The sequence below is a fragment of the Ischnura elegans genome, chromosome 6, assembly GCF_921293095.1.
Source record: "Ischnura elegans chromosome 6, ioIscEleg1.1, whole genome shotgun sequence".
In the NCBI taxonomy this organism is placed as follows: domain Eukaryota; kingdom Metazoa; phylum Arthropoda; class Insecta; order Odonata; family Coenagrionidae; genus Ischnura; species Ischnura elegans.
Window position 1 is genome coordinate 119,119,059 of NC_060251.1, and position 21,838 is coordinate 119,140,896.

Sequence of the window (21,838 nt, forward strand, 5' to 3'; positions counted from 1 at the left end):
CCCATGATTACGATGGGAACGCAGTCAGTCAACTTTGTTGCCGAGTTCAGGCAGCTCAAAAACTGTGTGAGTAGATTGTATATAATTTAGAAACAGCAGAATAGTTTATCGTATTTTAAGAAATACAAACGGCTATTGCCTAAGGAATGGATCTTTATTATCTGAAAAGCAAAAACTGTGGCTGTATTTTCTGATTCGTCGCCTGACGAATTAAAACAATTCCTTTAGCCAGAACGCAAAGAAGGTAAGTAACGTAAAAAGTGCGTGTTGTCTTGGGATTTTAATTTAGTTACTTATTTTTAATATGAAGAACGACTAGAAATAAATATTTGGAATCACTTTTACTACAATTTAGGTAATAATGTAACAACTACGTTTTATTCTTTGACTCACAAAATGTTCGCCTTTTGAAAAACTAAGTTTATAGCTTTTGCTATTTATGTGTATTCAAATTCACCATTACTTTTGATCAGTTGAGTCAATTCGTCAGTTTGGTTTTAAATTTATAATTATATCAATCCAATCGCATACTTCAGGTTTCTAATTATTTCTCATCAGACGCTCTAAAAAATTCTAATATTCCAATAAATTCATGGTTAATTCTTTAGTTAAGGTGGCAAATTCACTAATTGAATATATATTATGTGGCCTTTGTCCTTTTGTGCTATTTCCTCTTTAGAATTATTTGACATAACTGTAAAACTCGTTGAAGAAGTTCATAGGACTTGTCTAAAATGCTGTTTCCTTTAGCACTATTAAATTATCAAACATTCAAATGTATCTTGAAGTAATGAGCTGCTTTAAAAGTGATCATAAATTCAAGCACCAAAATCTAATAGGTATAACTCTTAAATTCAATCTGGTTTACTAAGGTCACATCTTGCCTTCTATAGGTAAAATCCCAAATTTAAACCCAGAAAAGCCATAAAGACGGTGGATTGGCAATTTTACATGGTGTAAACATTAGACAGGGAAACATAACGGGTGGAAAAAAAGAAGAATACGTCCCCACAGGAAGACCAACTGATATTTCACTCTATAGTTATGAGTGGAAAAGAGACTTGACTATTGATAAGGGACTAGGTCGGGTCTAGAAGGACACGAGGAGGAACCTCGAGAAAATGGAGAACGGCATGGGTTAGGAAAGAATGCGCTGCAGTACAATAACCCTTGGATTGTAATCTTATGATTTAATCTCTGGGGATGCACAATTGCACATATTTTTGTTGTGTTATGTCATTACCTGTACATAATCACTAACTTATCCTTGACATGTGAGAACGTTTCCCATATTATGCCTTGAATAAAGTCAATTGAAATTCACATGCTTTCCGCCTTTTATTGGCCTAAAATTGCCATGTTCAAGCACATTTGATGTAATATGTTTCACTACCACATGAGAAAATTCCAAAATTAATGAGCTGAAGCCAGAAAATAAATCAGAACATTTGGCTAATATCTGCACTTTTTATTTAATTGTTAAACGAAAAAATATAAAAACAAAGTGGTTCAAAAGAATGACCCTCTTTTGTGGATAGTAATTCCGAAGTCGCCGAGGGATCAATTGGCGCCGCCACAATCGAACTTAGGTCGCGATTTTCAACAAGGAGTGCCAAATCTTTCCGAAAGGGTTGAAGATTATTGCTAGGAACTGCTCCCATGCTTAGCGACCAGTATCCCATTGTTTTGAGTCGACTGCCCTAGAATGTGTGTATTCGAATTCATTGTCTGTGTACTCGTGTAGCGTTTGGGTAGTCTTCGAGTATCTACAATGGAGTAATTTTGCCTTTCTCATCGTCCGAGCTCGCCAAAATCGCTCGTAGCACACAATGTGAGCTTCGATCACTTCAATCTTGGCCCGGAATATGCGTAACAGCCGATGGCGAGGTCATTTCCGGGTGACGCCCGAATTACTGTATCCCCTTCACGCCACGCCTTTGCATTGAGGGCTCCAATCGACCGAAAGTCCGTCGGAAATGATACGAAGAATGGCCCCAGAGAGCTTGGAGTTTAAAACGAATTTCGCAACGCTTTCATCCGTTTCAAATTAAGAGGACGAATTGAAAGGACACGTATTAATCTTGAAATTTTCAGAGTAGACCCAATTCAGCATTTGCCTAGGCATCTCAAATACTTAGAAACGAATTGATTCTGAGAAAATACGTAGGAGAATATTCCACTTTATGATATTCACATGAATTTGTTGACTCCTCATACCCTGTATGTGTCTAGATGATAGCCAAAGGGACTATTTTCAGTTCATCCCGTTAGAGCTTGATTTTGTTGTCTCTTCGGGCCCATTTAATCGGTTTTCAAAAATGTCCACTGCACGACGGCGATGAGTGTCATCTATCTCTATCTCTCTCACCTGTCCTCCACCACCACCACCTAACACACCAATACCACCTCCATCACCGATAGATGTTCTTCTGAATGTTGCCCCTTCCTATTTCTCCTTCCCTTCGTCACTCTCTCCCACCTTACCCACCCCTACCCCACCCGCCTCTACCACACCCACCCCTCGCCGACCAACATCTAGCCAACCAAGTCCTCGCCAAACAACGCCTCGTCAATCAACCTATCTCCAATTAACCACTCGCGAATCCAACCCACTCATCCCGAGAACCATACATTAGGGCGGATAGCAAAAATCGATTTTTTTCAAATCCATCTGGCCCAATGAAAAAAAGTCGTGGGTCCGATCAAAAATAAGGCCATTACGTAATGACGTCATCAACTTGTTTGCAAAAGGGTTTGACTGTCAATAGTTCATCGCAAATAGCTCGACTATTCCACAGCATTGTTTTTCGAGTAACTATTAAAATACTTATGTGGAATAACATATGTATTGAACAGCAATTGGGTGATTCGGGTTCGAATCCTGGCCAAGTCAAATATTTTTTCATCCAACTTCATCCTTGATGTATTTAACTTTACACCCGTGCGCATGACTCACATAGTCATGCACACAGAGTTGCTTCATGCAGTGCTTGGAATCCACTAGATGAATTAGCTAGAGAGATGAGGATACACATGCATGAGAGACACTCACATAGATGAGAAATATTGCATAGATGAGAATACACTTACATAGATGAGAAAATGGAGAAGAAAATTAAAATATGCGTTACCGTCCTCAGTGTGAATTTTGTTATTGGAAACATGGGCGTGCCTAGATTCAAAATGGGGGGAGGGGGGCAAAACTAGCCGTGGTCGTTCAAGTTGTAACTTTTTTTACACAGAAAAGGTTAATGAAACCAAAATTCTAAGGAAATTATGTCAGCAATTTATTAGTTTTTATAATTATTTGCATGAAAAAATAATGATTTTTATTGAAATTCTATGACTTATACTAATATCATTTTTCTTCAAAAGGAAAATTTGTTCATAACTTCTGTTTTGAACTACATCTATTTTCGCTTCTAGAGGGGAGGGTATCCCCCTTGCCCCCCTCCCCCGCTGGGTACGCCCATGATTCGAAATAAATATAATATCATAAGATCCTCTCCTCTCCCATTTCGAACATGTATGGTAGGGCGGATCGCAAAAATCGATTTTTTTCAAATCCATCTGGCCCAATGACAAAAGTTGTGGGACCGATCAAAAATAAGGCCTGAAAATTTGAGACCTCTTCGTGAACCCCTGACCCTCGCTCATATGCAATTTAGGGGGGGGGGGGAGGGTCAAAATTCTAAAAATATAATATTTTATGGTCATTCCTTATAGATTTTGCCGAGTTACTGCCCTACTAGAGCAAACATTTCATGCTTTTTGACGTATCTGCCACCGTTTAGCCACGAAATGCCTAATTTGAGTCCGCGTCCGCGAAGAAAATATTCCAACGCCCACGGAGCGTCGCGGATACAAGAGCAGCTAGCCAATCCCGTCCCCTCCCCGCTCGCTTCTCCCCCTCCCACGCCTCGAATGCAGCAAAATTCATTCCGCGTGTGCTGCTAGGAGAGCGTTCATCTTTGATAATATAAATCGGAAGATGGTAGAAGGTAAAAAAGGATGCGTAGTGAGACGACTTGTCCCTTATTAGGCGCCTCGTCGGCGTTAAACAAATCGATGTTACCAACTTTTAGAGAAGTGATGAAATATTTTTAGATCTGCGAACGCAGGAAAGGAGCCTACTGTCTATGAAGACGCCTCTCGAGTGGCTATGAAGGTGTGGTAACTTAGGATATGCTGCTATTCCGGTATCGTCCGAAAGCTGTGACTAAATGGATTTTGGGTGAAGGCCGCCGGCGCACAGTGGTCCCAAATCGAAAAAAGCTGGCCAAAATTAATTACGCCGTTGTTATTATGTATATATTTGATCTAAAGGTCTATTCTTATTGTTTTTGACCCGCTTATTCTGAATTTATAACTATTTTTTATGTATTTGCAATAATTTTATTGCTATTTCACATTTTGTTTAAACAATTAATTTTTTTAACATTGGAATTTGAGATTATACTGGTGATAGTAAATTAAAATTATACATATCATAAAACTGAATTAGTTATTTAAAACATACATAAATGCATATAAAATGACTGCATTGTTTATTTTTTGACAAATTTTGAACAACTTATTTTGAATGAACCAAGAGAACATTTTCTACTTTCTCATATGTTTGATCGTATTTGATACGAAAAATAAGTTAATATTAATTGGAAATTTATATTATAAGTATATTATTAATATTATTGTACTGCATTAATTGTTTAAAAATTATAATATCTAATTCTAATTAAGTAGATAATTTTATAGTTCCTTGTAACGTGCCAATGGATTTGAAAGCAATTTTAAACGGGGTTCCGTATTTCACAAGTTTCAACGGAGGCATTATTACAATCATTGAAATGTTATAAACAATATTTCATAACTCCTATAACTCAAGTTAAACGCCAAATTTATTGATACGCTTGCAATAAGCTCTTAACGAAGTGAGGCATCAATTTAACGAGCACATGATTTGGTACGAAAAATTAAATGAGATTTTCCATTAATTTGGGTTTTTTTAATTATCAAAAAAATAAGTTAACATTTCTCCTTATCTTTCTCAGTCATTGTTACGAAAAAAATTTAAATACATTCATGATCACTATCCGACAAATCCTCATCACAGTCGTCATCCACTCAATTCTTCCAGGATTAATAAACTCTTTACCTCGACTGGTAATTAAAGTAATTTCCTTCTTTGAGCCTTAGAAATACTTGATATCATTGCATCTGAAGTTAGGAGTAATCTTTTAAACAGGTCTTCATTCGTTGCTATCCAGGAAAATTTCCTTGCATGGTGCTCCCTGAATCTTCTTATGTCCTTATTCCTCGCCTCCATTGCCTCCTCGGACAAGTGGACAATAGGAAGGGCAGCTTCTTTAGATGTCCGTCTTATTGAGGAGCAAGTACTGATGTTTCGTGAAATTGCCAGAAACGATCATGGAAAGGGCTTCTTCGTGGGAGATTTTACTTTGCCTCACATCCTTGGCTCTCCATTTTGATAACACTCGCCGCGCTCTTGAGAGAGTGGTTGTTGTCACCTCATTTATTATTTTCGCCACGAACTCATCACCTTTGCTTCGATAACTCATGGATGCTCTACTGGCGATGTGCTAGCTCTAAGATCCTCCGTTTTCCATCTCTAGGCCCTTTCACTGGACTTCTCAAATTGTTTAAATAAAGGCGGAGGAAATTTCAACTTCTCATTTAGGCAGTCAGCGAACTTTCTTCTAAAAAACCTGTCATTTCTTTTTCTTTCCTTCCACCGGCGAAGATAATTTGAGAGAAAAAACACTTCTCCGCAATTTTTTTAGGATAACTTTCGAATTAACGTCCTCATCTAACTCTAACTTGTTGCTCCAGCAATCCAATATGTATTGGTTTTTAAACGATACGGACCCTTTTCCACTTTCAAGAAATTTTTCATGCATCTCAAGACGCGTGAAAATTTTCAGAGTTATCGAACTAAAACACTATGGGCACTCTTCTTCAATCCCACAAGTCTTCTTTAAAAAGTTCGAGGATACTCGACTTTTTCAAGACTCGATCTTCACGCTTGAGGAAACTAACTTTCACGTCTTTCGTTTGGCAAAATCTGAGTAAAACTGAGTTTTGGCGAGAAAATTTCGGGCAAGCGATGTCTGGAAGTAATTTTGGGGTTTCCACAGTGTGAGGTTCTCGATGCTATTATCTCCATTTTCTAGGAAATATCACATTTGAAAGGTGAAAAGGCTTACTCCGTTCATCCCCGGTGGCCAAAGTGCAATTCATAACAAGTGTACAGAGAGCGGTGGTTGTGTTTTTTCCCGATGGGCGCAATCAATAGCCTAGGCCTTTTCGGCCGTCGTTTGCCCTGCATGTGGTTGAGGAGGCCGCTAAGGAGGCGACAGAGGGACAATGTGCCGCGTGAGGGCGAAAACTAACCCGTCTAACGGAAGGAAAGGGGAGTAGCATTTGAGGGATTCTTTTTTGTTTTGAATGCATTCATGTTTTTGAGGATTACGATAAGCACAGCTGCGAACTTTCGTTCCATAAATATATCCTTCCGCTCGAGTCCTTAAGCAATTTTTATGAGAGCATGGGCACGCGTAAATAAAAGGTAAGGTCAAATGGAAACTATTAATGATAAAACGTTCTACGTATGACAAGAGATGTTTATTCATAGGGTAAATATTTTTTGTAGAAATAAAATATCCAACAATGTTGAATAACACCCATAAATACTGGATTTCCTCGAGCCCTACCACGCGCCAGCCAGGCCGCCGCCCGCGTCAGCGCATTGCATCATTATAGTTAAATCAATGCTGAGGTCGGAGTAGCAACTAGTAGCAAAAATTTTCTTCACTACTGCGTTGCATATACTTTTCCCTTTATATTGGTGCAAAAGACACCGTGCATTCACGTGCCTTTCTAAACGATATTGTACATTTTATTTGAAAATTCGGGTAAAAAACACTAAAAGTTACAAAATATATATAAAATAGTAAACATAGTAAAATCCGAATAAAATTTATGTCTCACTATGTAATAATGTTTATATTTGTAGTTAAAAATGTTTTTGGCCAAATATATCGCGTAAAGGTTGTCCTGCATGACGCTGAACTTCCTCAAAATCGACCGATTTCACGCAACTGTGATTTTTACGGTGAATGCTCCATGTTTGACGGATCACTGCAGCCGCTCTGATGAACAAAAATACTAACTTAGTAGTGTATTTTGTAGACCATATCCTGTAGAATCCGAAAATAAGGTTCAAAAATTCCTTGAAATTTTTCGAAAAAACGACTTTTGGCCAGCTTTTTTCGATTTGGGACCACTGTGCGGCGTCCCCTCCCCGCTCCCCTACCTCTCGAACGCCCCAGATGCACCAAAGTTCACACCAAGTGCGTCTTTCTTCGTCAGTCTTACTAATATTTGATGTTTCAGCATCGTCCGACGAGGAACAATCACGAAAGAATTACTCAATCATCTGATTTCCAGTCTGTATTTCTTGTGTCAGAGCCATTCCTCGGCTTTCCCTGCAACAAAGTTTTGGTTAATTCTTTTGCGAAATTCTCGTCCGCATGTATAATAAATGGAATATTTAAATTCAAATTTGAAAGTTCATCAATAGATTTTTAATTTCCACAGCGCTAAGCTCAGATATAGCCGAAGGAACCGGAGTCTCTCTCCAATATGTCATCAGCGGGTAGTCCTTTACGTCGATATTAAAATACAGCCATTAACACTTTGCGTGCCATGGACGTAATATTACGTCCTGCTAATCCTTCTGACGATTGCAATGGACGTAATATTACGTCTTTCCATTTAATTGGCTTTGTATGCGTGAAGCCGTAATATTTCGCCCGTGGTACTTTTCCAGTTTACTGCTTAAGGGTTCTGTTTTTTCAAAAATCAACTGCTCGATGGAAAAAGAGTTCCCTTTATGCCTTGAGGACGAAAAGTCCTCTGTAGCTACCGGCATCCTCACCTTAGGCCACTTAGTGTGAAAATTCTTTGGGCCAATGGACCGTTCGTTTAGGGTGCATTGACCCTTTTTGACATCCAGGATTTATTATGCTTTGCTTGGAACAATGCTATTTTATGATTTCCATGCATTCAATAGTTCAAATAGAGCGTATTAAAAAATTATTATGCATTGAATGGCGGTACATCATATGTTGCACCTTTTTTTATTTTTCAAAAACAGTAGGTTTTCATTGTTAAATTATATATTTAAAAATTAGCAATAAATGTTATCCAAATCATACATAAAGTAGAGCAAAGTCCATTTTTATTGAAATGCACATCGATATAAATATATTTTTGATGCTAATGTTTTAAAAAATGTACGAATATAGTAAAAATGGCTGGATTTTTCAGTAGGGCTTCAAATTTACCAGCCGGCACTCAAAGTGTTAAAAAAATCTCGGATTGGTCGCCAAACGTATCCTTGCAGCAACGCAAATCGGGTCCCTAGATTACCCTCCCAATGTTTATGCTTCAGATTCAGCAGTTAGTGGCATTATCAGAGGAATATAAAAAATGATGCAGTTGATTTATCGGCTGACTAAAATATATTTGATTAAATCCTAATAAACTTTATTTTAAACTTCGCGTAACGATATAGAAAATATTGAAACATTTTCGTGCCGAAAAAGTTGCGGAAGCTACTTCAGAAGTGACTTTTAGAAAATTCAAACGAAATTCTATTTTAAAGTCGAAATCATACTTTAAATGAAATTTAGCTACAATTACGGTTATTCATTATTATTTGTTAGAGATGAAAAATACTCTAACTTGGATTGCCTAATTTCCTAATAAATTTGCTAAGGGAAAAGGCAATTAAATGATCCATTTTTGTGTTTTGGGTGTTTTATTACACACACAACAATTTAGGAGGAAATGATCATAATGGAACACAAATGAAATTACTGAAAATTTAGAAATACATTTTTATGTTCACAGTTTTCAGTTTTTCTCAATTCATTGACGGGTTGCGTAAATTCCATAAGATCCACAGCAGCATCAGACGTCTTCCACTGCAAAAAATAAGAAACACATTGTAGTAAACCATGAAATCATATGCCATCGACGATACTGATGCGTCGCGTCCCTCTAGATTAAGACAACAGACAATGTTTCTTTAGTTCTTGATGTAGATGTAGCTTGACGTAGCTGTTGAATTTCGCTGTAGGAGGAGACTTATCTTTTTATTAGCCATTTTTCAGTGGGCAAAACAGTCCAAGTTTTGAAGAAATTCAATGTAAAGGTTTGGATGAATTCTCGTTTGGTTTCAAAAATATCTGTAAAGAATAATGACACGATAGAAACGTTAATTTTTATCGTGTTTCTGGAAAGAAATTTTATTGTAAGATATATGTTTGACAGGAAAATAATTAATGTCAAGAGATGAAATTATTTTCACAGTAATTTGATGCAGGGATATTCACTTTTCTTCGTATTTGACTAACTTAACATACCTTACTAAGCGGTCCATCCACGGTAATGTGCCAATTATACCAGTGGTAGCATACAATTTTCCCAATCCGGTCCATTATTTTTTGGAGGAGTTTTTACCAATAATTATCGAAAATTAAAATTTTCTTCCACTATATACAGAAAGGATGTTGTTCGCGATGAAAACATATTTGGCATAGTCGGGACTAGCACGCTGATCTCCCAATTTCAGGTCGAGCGTGCTAGCAAGTTTGTCGGTGTGAAGTACCTGTACAAGCCACTGTCGGAGTTTCACTGTGGGAGAGGCTTAGTAGGCACGTCCTCCGTCACAAATGCTACAGTGTAGGCTATGGTATCACCTTTTTGGTAAAACCCATCCCTTTTTTCGATCTGAGAAAATGGCTTGATTGTGTACAGGCTGAATTCTGACCGGCAATTGGGATATTCGTATTCGAATCCCAGCTATTCAAATAGTTTTTCATGGCCAACGTCATCCTTCATGAAGTTAGATCTGATTCTTTCCCGGAGAATATATTCGAAAAAGGTTATTCGGGCTTCCAGCCGGGTGGTCTCCCTCCATTCTGCCAACGTTTCGGTACACTCACTATCAACTCATCATTAGCCCTGAGGATTGAACCCGACTCGTGTTCCGAAACGTCGGCAGAATGGAGGGAAGCCACCCGGCTGGAAGCCCGAATAGCCTTTTTTGGACATCCTTGATGTTTATTTAACTTTGCAGCCGTGCGCATGACTGCGCACAGAGTCACTTGCTTCATGCAGTGCTTAGCATCCACTAAATGAATTAGCTAGAGAAATAGGCATAGATGATAAAATTGAGAAGGAAGTTAAAATAAGCGTTACCGACCTCAGTGTCAATTTCTTTTCTCGAAATATAGCCAATATCGAAACAGCTTATCCTCCCCCCTGTCGAACTCGTATCCTCGGAAGATTCTCGGACTGGGTGAAATGGACTGAAGAGAGGTTGATTCACTGGAGGTTGATAGAAGAGAGGTTGGTTGCAGAGAGATTGATTCATCGGAGATTGATTGAACAGCGGTTGATTTAGGAGAGGTTGATTGAGGGAGAGGGAAGGAGTAGGGTTCAGTATTTAGAAGAACATCAATTGGAGATGGAGGTGGTATATTTGTGTTAGATAGTGGTGGAGGGGGATGGGTGACAGTAAAACTTGGTGTTCTTCGCACGCTAAATTTTTCTTCGAAGTAATCTTCTCCAAAATCAGCATCTTTCTTCTCCTCCTCCTTTTTCCTCCCAAAGCAGCAGCCTATAAGAGCGAAGAAGATTATCGATATATACATTTACATATGTGTGCAATACTTCCATTTTCCCACTGGCGCTTGACTTACTTTTTCGATATGAAATCTGCTCCCACTGTGGAAATAATGTTATAGCATTCACCGGTTTTTATGATTATTTTCGGGAAGTATTGTTTTGACTGCACAAAATAGATTGCAAGTACATTTATTGGTATTTGATCTCAATGTCTCTCATGAAAATATTTGTCCTACGTCATCATTGACGACTTTATATTGCAATTTTGTTTATCCATTATTCTTTCCATGAACATCATGGAAAGGTATTTTATAGAATAAAACAAAATAAATTTGTTTTATTCCACAGTTTATTTCAAATAGCACGACCCGGGTTTCAGCATTTCAGGTATCACCTGATGATAGCATTAGATGCTGAAACCCGAGTCGTGCTATTTAAAATAAAGTGTGGAATAAAACAAAGTTATTTTATTTTATTCTATAATTCCACAATGTAACGCCTGAGACCGTGTCTTATATCGAAAGGTACTTTACAGAGTGGCACACAATTTCAATATAAATACCCTTATTTCATTAGAAATAGTCTTTATTTTTTGCGAACGTTTCTTACTGCTAGCGGTGGAACGGTGATGGAATTTATTGCCCATTATTTGCACGATCCCATGTTTGATTAATACTTTTGCCATAAAATTTTCCAAGATATTCTAGTGTAACAATATGTTTTTGTTTACTTTGAGATAAAAAAATAAAATTTTACTCACAGACGCCGCCCATTTTATCCAATTTCTTGGAACAATAGCGAAATCTATAATTATTTTTCTTCGCTATCACCTAATTGTTGTATTTTCTCTCCGCTTTTATCTCTTGCAGGTTCTAAAATGCGAGAAATATTACACACTTTTCAGCTTAATAGCATCAAACTCCTTCTGCAATGTTTTGCACCATAAGGCAAAGTGTCGCTTAGACAACAGTATTGTTGTCTTTGTGGCGGTAACGTGGAGACATCCTGTATTTTATGCATTGCTGAAATAGGTCAAATCATTTCTATTTTCACTGTATTTCGGCATGCAACTTTATTTTATATATTTTTAGACATAAAAAATAATTTTGTATCATATAAGCAGTAATTGTATGATAAATTTTTATTTTATCTAGGCGATAGCGCTGAAACGGCTATTTGTTGCCTGATTTCGATTACAAAGCTTATTAAACATTTTTAATATTATATTAATATTTTTTTCGCGTAAGTTATTGCTCATTTGTGATTCATATCTTTTTCCTATTATTTTAAGATTATTTATCACGACAGAACTGCTCGATAATTATATCAATATGCTGACCGTGTTCGGGCGAATAAATTAGCTATGGAATGTTACGGTGTTCAGTTCCGATACATGTTATTTTATTTCCTCGCATTTACATTAAACCTCCTAGTATTCTTTAGCAATGATAAATTACAAATACATAAAATTAAAATAAATGCGCATCCAACAAGGTCGCATTAAATATATTAGAGCGAAAAACTAATGCGTAAGTAGTGCTAGCATGTGGTAAACCCCAAATGAAGGCTCGTTAAACGTTAAAGATGCTTAATGGGTGATGTGTAGAAACTTACGCCTTGCTCAGAGAGTAATAGCTGAGATAAATAGATACATATATAATAACACATAATAGAAATTGAAAGAAAGAGATAGAAACATAAATGTAAGACGATGACACACTGTGGCGTGGAGATGGAATGAAGGCCGAAAACACATGGAAAAAAGTTCACCTGAACCGGGAATCGAACCACGGACCTTCTGCTTTCCGGGCAGATGCTCAGACCACCGAGCTATCCAGGCTAATCTAATCTCCAGTGTTTTCGGCGGGGGTTTATACACCAAATCCCCCGAGGTCTAGCCCTATCATTTGGCCAAGAGATGGCTCTGGGCGTAGGTCCCGCCACGAACGAAGAATTCAACGCGGACAGAAGAAGAAATGGAATTAAAGATGGCCACAATCACACACACAGCAGGAAAGATATAGAACATGCGTTTCGGGGAACGCTGATCCCAAGAAGAGGAAACGAACCATATAGGTCATATACATTTCAAATTCACATTCACACAGGTCGCCACAGGCGAATATACAATCATAATAACACATAATAGAAATTGAAAGAAAGAGATAGAAACATAAATGCAAGACGATGACACACTGTGGCGTGGAGATGGAATGAAGGCCGAAAACACATGGAAAAAAGTTCACCTGAACCGGGAATCGAACCACGGACCTTCTGCTATATATATATATATTCATGCAGAATTAAATAGGGAAAAGCAAATGAGTGTTTGACAGGGTGTAATCTTGGGATGGGCATACGGAATATGGATGCGACGTTGTGGATCCACGGGGTGATTTACGATTTAAGTAAAGCAATTCTTGGCCTTCTACATGACATTTCCAGGTGCTGGTAGGGAAGTGTAAACGTGTAATTCAAGTTTTGGTTATACTACGAAAGTCTAGAATAGTTATTATAGAATAAGATATGATCAAACCAATGAACGTATTGGTGCGAAGGCTTCCGCGGTCCGCTGGTAATGTTGGCTGCATTTTCCGGGTACACCGCGTCGTGGTTGCGTTGGGAATGGACGTATTGCGGGATTGGGGAACTCAGTAGCTAACAGCTTTCGTGAAGTAACTGAGATTGAGAGAAGCTCCGCATTATAGCTTAAGTAAATAAAACCGGAAGTTTTTGAAAATTTTAATCCGGTATTACCGTAAAATAAGCATAAAAACCGGTGAATATTTTAAAATTAATTCCACCGTGGATTCATTATAATTTTGCTAATCGAAAAACTAAGTGAAGTGCCGGTGGAAAAATGGAAGTGTCAAATATATATTGATAATTGTCTTCGCTCTTCCAGGTTGCTCCTTTGGGAGGAAGGAGGAGAGAGATGTTGTATCTAGAAAAGACTATTTCGAAAAAATATTTGGCGTACGAAGAGCTCCAAGCTGTCCTGCTATTGTCATCTATCCTCCACCATCACCACCAAACACAAAAAAACCACCTCCATCACCGATAGATGCTCTTCTGAATATTGCCCCTTCCTATTTCTCCCTCCCTTCGTGACCCTCTCCCACCTTACCCACCCCTACCCCACCCGCCTATACCACACCCACCCCTCGCCGACCAACATCTAGCCAACCAAGTCCTCGCCAAACAACGCCTCGTCAATCAACCTATCTTCAATTAACCACTCTCGAATCCAACCCACCCATCCCGAGAACCGTACAATGTAGAGGGCTCCACATATGCTCGATATTTGAAATATGGTGCTTGCAATTGGGAGGAATAGCACTGAAAAGTATTGAATACAATGGATAACACTATCATGAATAAAAATGTCTGTTAGCAGCCATAATTATAGCTTAATTGTCCTGAACTGAAATTCGGATCTGCGTGTCTCCGATTCCATAAAATATCTCAGCTCTTCTTGAATTCCAGACGATCTTTATGCGTTCAATAAACCTCGACAAACGTGGCAACTGTCCATTTCCCCAGGATACTCTTATGGGCGATTAGTAAAACAATGGTGGACACAACCTTTCCCATAGTGGAGTCGTGTGCGACGACTCGACAAAGTGGTGTTGAGAGTACAATCTAGATGAATCTTTTTGGAGGTCGAGTGGAGAGTCTTCTATTGTAATTGTCGTGATTATAGAGCAAGTTTTAAGCAAGGAATGCGTCACCTTTAATGACCCGTCTACCTCCACTGCGTCCTCTCAATGGCATGGCGGTGGCGGACAAGTATATTCCTCGCATGCCAAACCAAAGGCCTTGGGTTCGAGTCCCGCCTGAATAGATTTGTTCTTTTAAAGGGCATGGATGTTTGTGAACTTTTACTGGTAGCTAGTAACAAAACACACGCTGTAAGAGGCCAATAAAGAGCTGCTCTAAGTGCTTTGATAACAATTTTAAATAATTACTGTATCACCCTTGCACCATTGGTCATTTTTCGGTTTGTACGGAATATTTATTACCTACTTTGTCGTCGTGAAATATACAAGGAAAATACGATTGACCCTTATAAACGCTCATTTGCAAATAGGCAAATACCAACCAGAGAAATCCTTTAAAAATGTCCCCGTAATTTCAGCTGAGAATGATGTGAAAAATTTTGAGTCTGGAAGCGAAGAAAGGTGTAAGTAGTCGCATAATTACAAATGGAACCAAGTTACGGAATGATACAAAAAGTTAAGCAAGCGTGGGTGTTCTCAGCAATTAACCCAAGAACTAGACACTACAGAAGTTCTAAGTGACCACGGAAATTAATTCCCATCTACCGTGTTCATGATCAAGACATAAAAAAAGAGTTTATCAAATTTAAAATGTGATTGTAACTGATTGAAAATTACATAAAGGTAATGATCCCTATTTCCAACGACAGCACAGCCATCATAATATATGTGCCAGGTCGAGCCCTCCAAGTAACTATGCGAATCCATAGTTTCACCACGTGGAGCAACTAAATACTTAAATAATTACCTGCAATTAAGCTTTCGTAATGGAAACCTTAATGTACCGTTATTTGTAACAAATAGAAGAAAACCCCACACGCGAAGTAGCATGCACTTCTACAATGTTGGTCGAATGTACCAAGGAATCTTATAAATATCTCAGTTCATAATTACGTATGGCGACTATCATCCCCTCACAACGAAATATTTTGTTTGTCATAATCCATTCAGCTCGTACTGGGCGCATTTCGAGGTCAATCATTGGTGCGTAACTTACTTCTTGCATCATAAAACTGCTTACTTACGTATAGGTCTATGTAAAAAGATCATCATAGTTTGCAAGCCATGTCTGCAAACAACGGTAAAAGACACAAAAAAATCGCATAATTAACAGCAACATTGAAACACAATCGTCCTTCAGTGCTGCAGAAATGTAATTAGAAAAAGTTAAGATAATCGCTAAGTGAACGCTACTTGTACTCCTTCGAGGCAATATGACCAATGACATTTTCATCGACCGCTCAGCGGAAACACAAGTCTAATTCCATTTAATTCTTCGCAATTGGTGAGGGCACGATACATTTGGACACTTCGGATAACGCGCATAGCAACGTATTTAATGATTCGAGTTCCGATTCCTTGCAGGATCGTTACCTTTTCCTTATATTTTTGGTACTACTAAAAATACTACTACTACATAAAATTTATAAATTAATATTATATTATAATAAAACATAAATGAAAAACGCGTTTTTATTTGAACTAAAAAGAAGATAATATACCTTGCCTACCTTGGCAGAAGGCTAAGATTTTACGGATGGAAAAGACAGCATGTTCACAACCAAAAAAGTGGTGCGAGTCAATTTCAACATCTTTGGCCAAATTCTTTCACCGTAAATATTAATTTCAATGATATAACTAAAATCTGAGTAATATGATGATGATTGATATCACTCCAGTGCCAAATTTATAGCCGCATTCTTGATGCTGAACATGTGTTCCTTTATCAATGATATTTTCAAGTCTGGCCTCGGGCCAAGGCAGGGTGGTTTATTTTCTTGTTTTCAATTCGAATAAAAACGCGGGTTTATTAAATTTATGTATTAATCTATTGAAATATTTTATTTTTGTGGTGGAATGCTTTGAATGTGTACTTTGTTTCCCGAAATTCGCCATCTGGCTTCAGACCCAAGGGAGTTGTCTTCCGATCAAGCGCTCTCTTCCTTGGGCCAGACACGCGTGTTGTATTTCCGCGAGGGCTGTTTTACGTGACCGTGTTCTCGCTATGTATTCACCGCCACGGGCACTTGGCCTTGAAGGAGGCAGCGCTCGGCCGAACGTGACTGGTGGTGGACAAACTTCGACTGATTTCCAACAAAATGATCGAAAAATCATTGCTGCGTTATTGGCAGGAGAGGAAAGTTGGTGAGGGCGTGAAAAGCGATTCGCGTCTGCGCAGGTGAGACACTCGTCCGATTCACTTTAAGTTTGATATCGGTCGCAACTTCTGACGCATTTTAATTCCTTTTCAAAAACGTCCAAGGCAATAAGTGGAGAGCGATTTTATTAGTTCTCAACATTATACTTACAATCGAAAGATATTGAGAAGTTACCAATAAAACAGATCACATCAGCTACGAATATAAATTATGGTGAACAGCCCTAAATTCCTATGGATCATTTCTCGTTGGAATTAGGATCGCCCAGCCCGTCAGCGACTCCAAGTGACGTTTTGTAAAACCGTTTAAATCCGCAGAGGGTGACAAGAATGCTTTGTTGTAATATCCGTGGATGGATCTTAAATCGGAAGGTTGAATGTTAAATCTGGTTTAAGCGTTGAAGTTGACGGCTGAGGTTGAAGTTCAAAATACACGTGGCTTCTATAATATCTTCACCTAAGTGTCCCATGATTTCCGAATCGCTTCGTGGTGGTAGAAATAGAAAGATACAAATAAGACCCCCCAAGGCGAAAACGGTATATTTTCATCTCATCTTGTTTGTGATGAAAATAAGCTTGAATTATGGCTTATGACTGCTCACTCATGAGTTAGAAATAAAAAAATAGCAATCTGTTGCTGCATAATTATAACTATGTTGCTGTTTACGATATATCCATAATCATGTGCTATTCCTGCTTCGTTTAAAGTTGAACTGCTTCAACTTCGCAAATAGATTGAATCAATATCCATCACGTCTTCAATTCATTCACAATATCTTCCTCTGGCACTGAACAGTGACATCGAGGCAATGGCATAGCGAAATGCACAATGGGAGCGCTTGAAGCGAGGCTGGAGAAGGACGGGCCGGGCCGATTCCTCATGTATTATAAGTTAAATGGTAAATGCGCGATTGGGGGAAGAGTGAATACATTTAGGGGCTCAAGAATTGTCGCATGGGATTAAAGTATTATAGCCTCCAAGTTGCAATCTAGTGCGAAAATATTTTAACGGAGAAAAAACTCAAAGTTTCGTAATTTTCTACATAATTAAACGGTGCGCAATTCTATTCGATCCTTATCAAGATGGCGAGATGCGCAAGTTCTGGGCTTCACTTGGGGAGGGGGTGTAGGCATTCTATTTTTAACATTACAGTGATCTCGTATGGTCATTATTATTATTAAATTGTTACAAGTAGGCCATTGGCCTGGTGGTAACATGTACATATGACGCAAAAACAATAGAAAACATTATAAGAAACCCTTGGTCCCTACTTCTTCAACCGCTTTTTTAAAATATGTAAATTTTTCGGGAAGGGCTCAAATAGTTTTGCTGGTAGGTCGTTCCAGTCCCTTATGGTCCTATTCAAGAAGGAGAACTGCTTTGTATTTGTCCTTTTTGATCGGCACTTTATCTTGAACTGGTGATCATTTTTTCCAACAAAGCTGGGTTTTGAAATGTCCTTCCCAAACTCTTTCCATGCTTTTTCCCCACTCATCATTCTAAACATTAGCCTGCTTCTTTTCCTCCTCTCTTGTAAACTCTCCCACCTTAGAACTCTGAGCATTTCTGAAACAGTTTCCGTTTTTTTACGCTTTCCCAACACATACCTAGCAGGCTTTCCCTGCACCTTCTCCAATTTCTTCACCTCTCCTTTAAAATGTGGGTCCCAGACAAATTAATTGGTCACCGTCCATTCGCACGAGTCGATAGTAATGGTCGATCGCGGCTGCGGTCAACTTCGATGCGTAGATCCAGCTTAATGGAATATCTTTCTCGCTTAGTTGAACACTCATCATTTGGAAATTGCTGGCGATTTGAAACTCCGAATTCATTCCAAGAAAACGTATCTCGGTCTCGAGATAGCGGTGAGAGACGCCCAGATAGTCGGCTAGAGGGCAGCAATTGCACTCGTTAGTTTGAAATAAATGGTGTTGTGATGACGACTCCTCCGGCTGTTCGTATCGCCGCGACAAGATAAACAGCTCGGCGTTTGAAAGACCGCACTTAATAGATTGTTCTCCCATCCTCTCAGTAAATGTGTATCCATTGACTTGGCGTGGAGAGTGTGTCTTCTTTGTCTACCTCTATATATCTAGCTAGCTGGCGGCCTTTTGGGATCTTATTTAGCCGGTGCGAGGCCGCTTTCTTGGCATTCAAACTGAGTGAGAAATAACGTTGATGATATGTAAGTACTTTCCACCTAAATGCTGGCTGAGGGAGTTATTGAATCCACAATCTTCTTGATGTATGGACTGGTTATAGTGCGAATGCCTCATGGGTCCTGGGTCGTTCGATGGAGATGCATAAGAGCTATAGGTGTGGTCATCAAATGTCTCCATTACGAAAATAGTCGTGCAATTTCTCATCCGCTGTGACAAGGATTTGGATTTTACCCGTGATAATTGAATGGTCGTAATTAATGTTAGAGTAATAATTTTCGAAGATGGTTTTAGGTGCGCATTTTTAGTAGGGGACATCAGCTGTTTACAAACAGAGAGGAAATTCTTCAACGAAATTACGCCTATCATCTATAAAAGTCCTTCATTGTTCAGTGGAAAACGAATTCCAATATCCACCAATCCGGTCGGCAACATATAGACGTAGAAATATAGCGAGGCTATGATATGATGTTCTACGAGTCGCTCTGAAAGATATCTATTCTCAATTGTTGAAGAAATCTAAACGTTGCGCGCAGCCTCCGAATCTCTCTTGCCTCCCAGCCTCACTCGTTTCAATTTGGTAAACGCTTTTTTTACGCTCGAAGCGGTTTCCACGAATCCCGCACCTTCGCTTTGCATTTCATTAAGCCCACGCCCTTCTGTGCCGGATCATATGTGCTCGTTGAGGCATACAAGGCGCCGTCATTCGAGATCTTTATCACGTTTGAATTGCATCGCCAGTCTCTGACCCACTATCCGTGAGTTGTCAATCCCAAACAGTTGATCTTCCTCTCGCTCATACTGGCTCTGATTTGGAGAGAAACGATTATATATTTCAAGCCTGATCGAATCTTTCAGCAAAGAAGCCAGCGAGTCAGCACACTCCTCGACCAGTGGCGTAGCCAGGGAGGGGTTCGGGGGGTCCGGACCACCCCCGAAATATATAGGCACAATTATTTTACTTGATAAAAGAAAACAAAATATTCAAAAATTATGAATTTACAAAGTATTTTTTTAACAAATGAAGTTTTTTCGATTGTGAAAAGTGTTAAATTTAGTTTAAAACCCATTACTTAGTACCCTATTTTTCAAAAATTTCCCCCTTGGTTTTGGACCCCCCCCCCCCCCCGAACGAAATTCCTGGCTACGCCACTGTCCTCGACAGGGGCGCAGCTAGGAATTAAGCCTTGGGGGGAGGGGGGGAGGTTTAGGTGGGACTAATACCGGGGTGTGTGGGGGTATGGAGGACCCACCAGGATAATCGGTAGGTACGAGACTAATAAATTGCTGAATTTTAAGATAAATGGTTCAAAATGGTGAGCTTTGCGGCTTTCTGAGAGATATTTTATAAATACTTACACTGTTCTATTAGTAATATCAATCCAAATAAGTAAAATGGGTGAAACTTTAAAATTTCTCTGAGCTCTGGGGGAGGGGGGGTTTATCCCCCAATCACCCCCCTCCCCCCCCCCCAGCGCAGCGCCACTGCTCCTCTAAGTCAATCATTAGGCGCTTTCCGTTTGCCCCTCACCCCCTGCCAGACGCCCTTGAAGTGGTCTCGTAGTGTGTAGGTGTGGGCGAGTCTCACACTCGGCCAGCGCCTTCAACGGGATGCACGCCCCTTGCGGATGTGCGCCCAATTCATTCATTCAAATCTCCACCTCCCCTCCGTCTCCCCCCTCCACTTCCCCCTCCCCTCCCGGAATTCGCCGAAACAATAAAACGGCGCGCCGCGTCGCTGCGCTTTCACTCTTTTCGCTCGTGTCCTCTTGAGTGTGTGTGTGTCAGTGTGCTTCGTCCGTTCGCCGCCGCGCGGCACTCCCGTCGAAGGTCGGAGAGATCGCACATGTGTGGCTCTGGTGCGGCATTCGCGTGCTAACCGCTGCACTTCCCCGCACGCGCGTGCCCAGCGTGAGTCCAGCGCCGTGACTGTCTTTCGGTGAGTGCACAGCAAATTAATCCTCCGATGCGGTGACGCAGTGTGTTGTGACGCGGGTTCAGCCGGGATGCAGGCTGCTGGAAAGAGTTCTTGGACGAGAAACCTAAGTTTCGTCGTGATTCGTCCTGACGTAATGAATAGAGCCTAAACAATCACGTGCTCACGCAAACCGATCTAGTCGCAAAATTCCTCACGCGTCCAGTGTCTGTTTTTCTTGTAATACTTGCTTCTTCTTCTAATCAGACGGCACATCTATATCAGATATTTATTCGCCGGACGAAACGCATATTTTTCTCCGGCTTAATTTGGGGGGACTTAATTTTTTCATTTGATTAGCCTTAAGAACTCATTTTTTTATTGAACTTCTTTGCCGAAGCAAAGTTGTGAGTGATATGAATGGGGCTCAGCTGATCCATGAGTTGCTCTGTTCGAGGTGCTTCTCGGGTGATACACCGAGTGTCAATACGTAATGTGTTGTCAACACAATGTTCGGTCTGGGGTGAGATGTCTCCGGTGTTGAAAACCTTGTGAAACGTCGCGTGCAACGATTACTTCGACCCGGTGCACTATCCGAGAAGTTCCTAATCAGCCGGTTAAGCAGATCTTAGGTGTGACATTATGTGCCAAGTGGTTGGTTGTGTTCAGGGATCACTGCCCCCCACGAATGGCTGAGGACTCGCGTTCGTGGCCCCTCCCACTGTGCGGTGTGGAGTTGAAACCCATCGAAATTCGCTTTCGAAGATTCCTCCACCCTCCCCCAGCGAGAAAAACATTCCGGTAAAACGGCGGAGCGCCACTTTTAGGTAGCTGTTGAGCATTTATGCATCAGGATATATTCATCTTTTGCTGGTAATCACAGTTTGGCGGTTATGTTTTGAAGTGGCGTAATTTGACGCAGTGGGCTATTATTTAGTGTGTAGGGATTGTGGTTGACTTTTTTGGACTGTTGTGTTTGAAGGGGGAAGGGAGTTTCTTCATATTGCCGCTGTGATGTTATGAGAGGGTATTTTTTTCTTTGATGGGAGGCTTCGGAGGATTTGACTATTAGGGAGAGGTTTTGTGCTGGAGGAGTTTGATTTTGAGGTT

The 21,838-nt window shown here is 39.8% G+C and overlaps 1 protein-coding gene and 1 non-coding gene across 2 annotated transcripts in view; one reads left to right on the top strand and one right to left on the bottom strand.

The window, feature by feature from the left end:
• Positions 1 to 12,483: 12,483 nt before the first annotated feature.
• Trnas-gga lies at positions 12,484 to 12,556 on the bottom strand. The gene has a single exon. It is a non-coding gene; the product is annotated as a tRNA-Ser (tRNA).
• Positions 12,557 to 20,568: 8,012 nt separating this feature from the next.
• The window catches only part of LOC124161595 (protein spaetzle 5), a 117,626-nt gene continuing 116,356 nt past the window's right edge, over positions 20,569 to 21,838 (top strand). The window contains exon 1 of the mRNA XM_046537978.1: positions 20,569 to 20,752. The gene's annotated coding sequence lies outside the window, so the exon portion shown is untranslated. The remainder of the gene's footprint in view (positions 20,753 to 21,838) is intronic.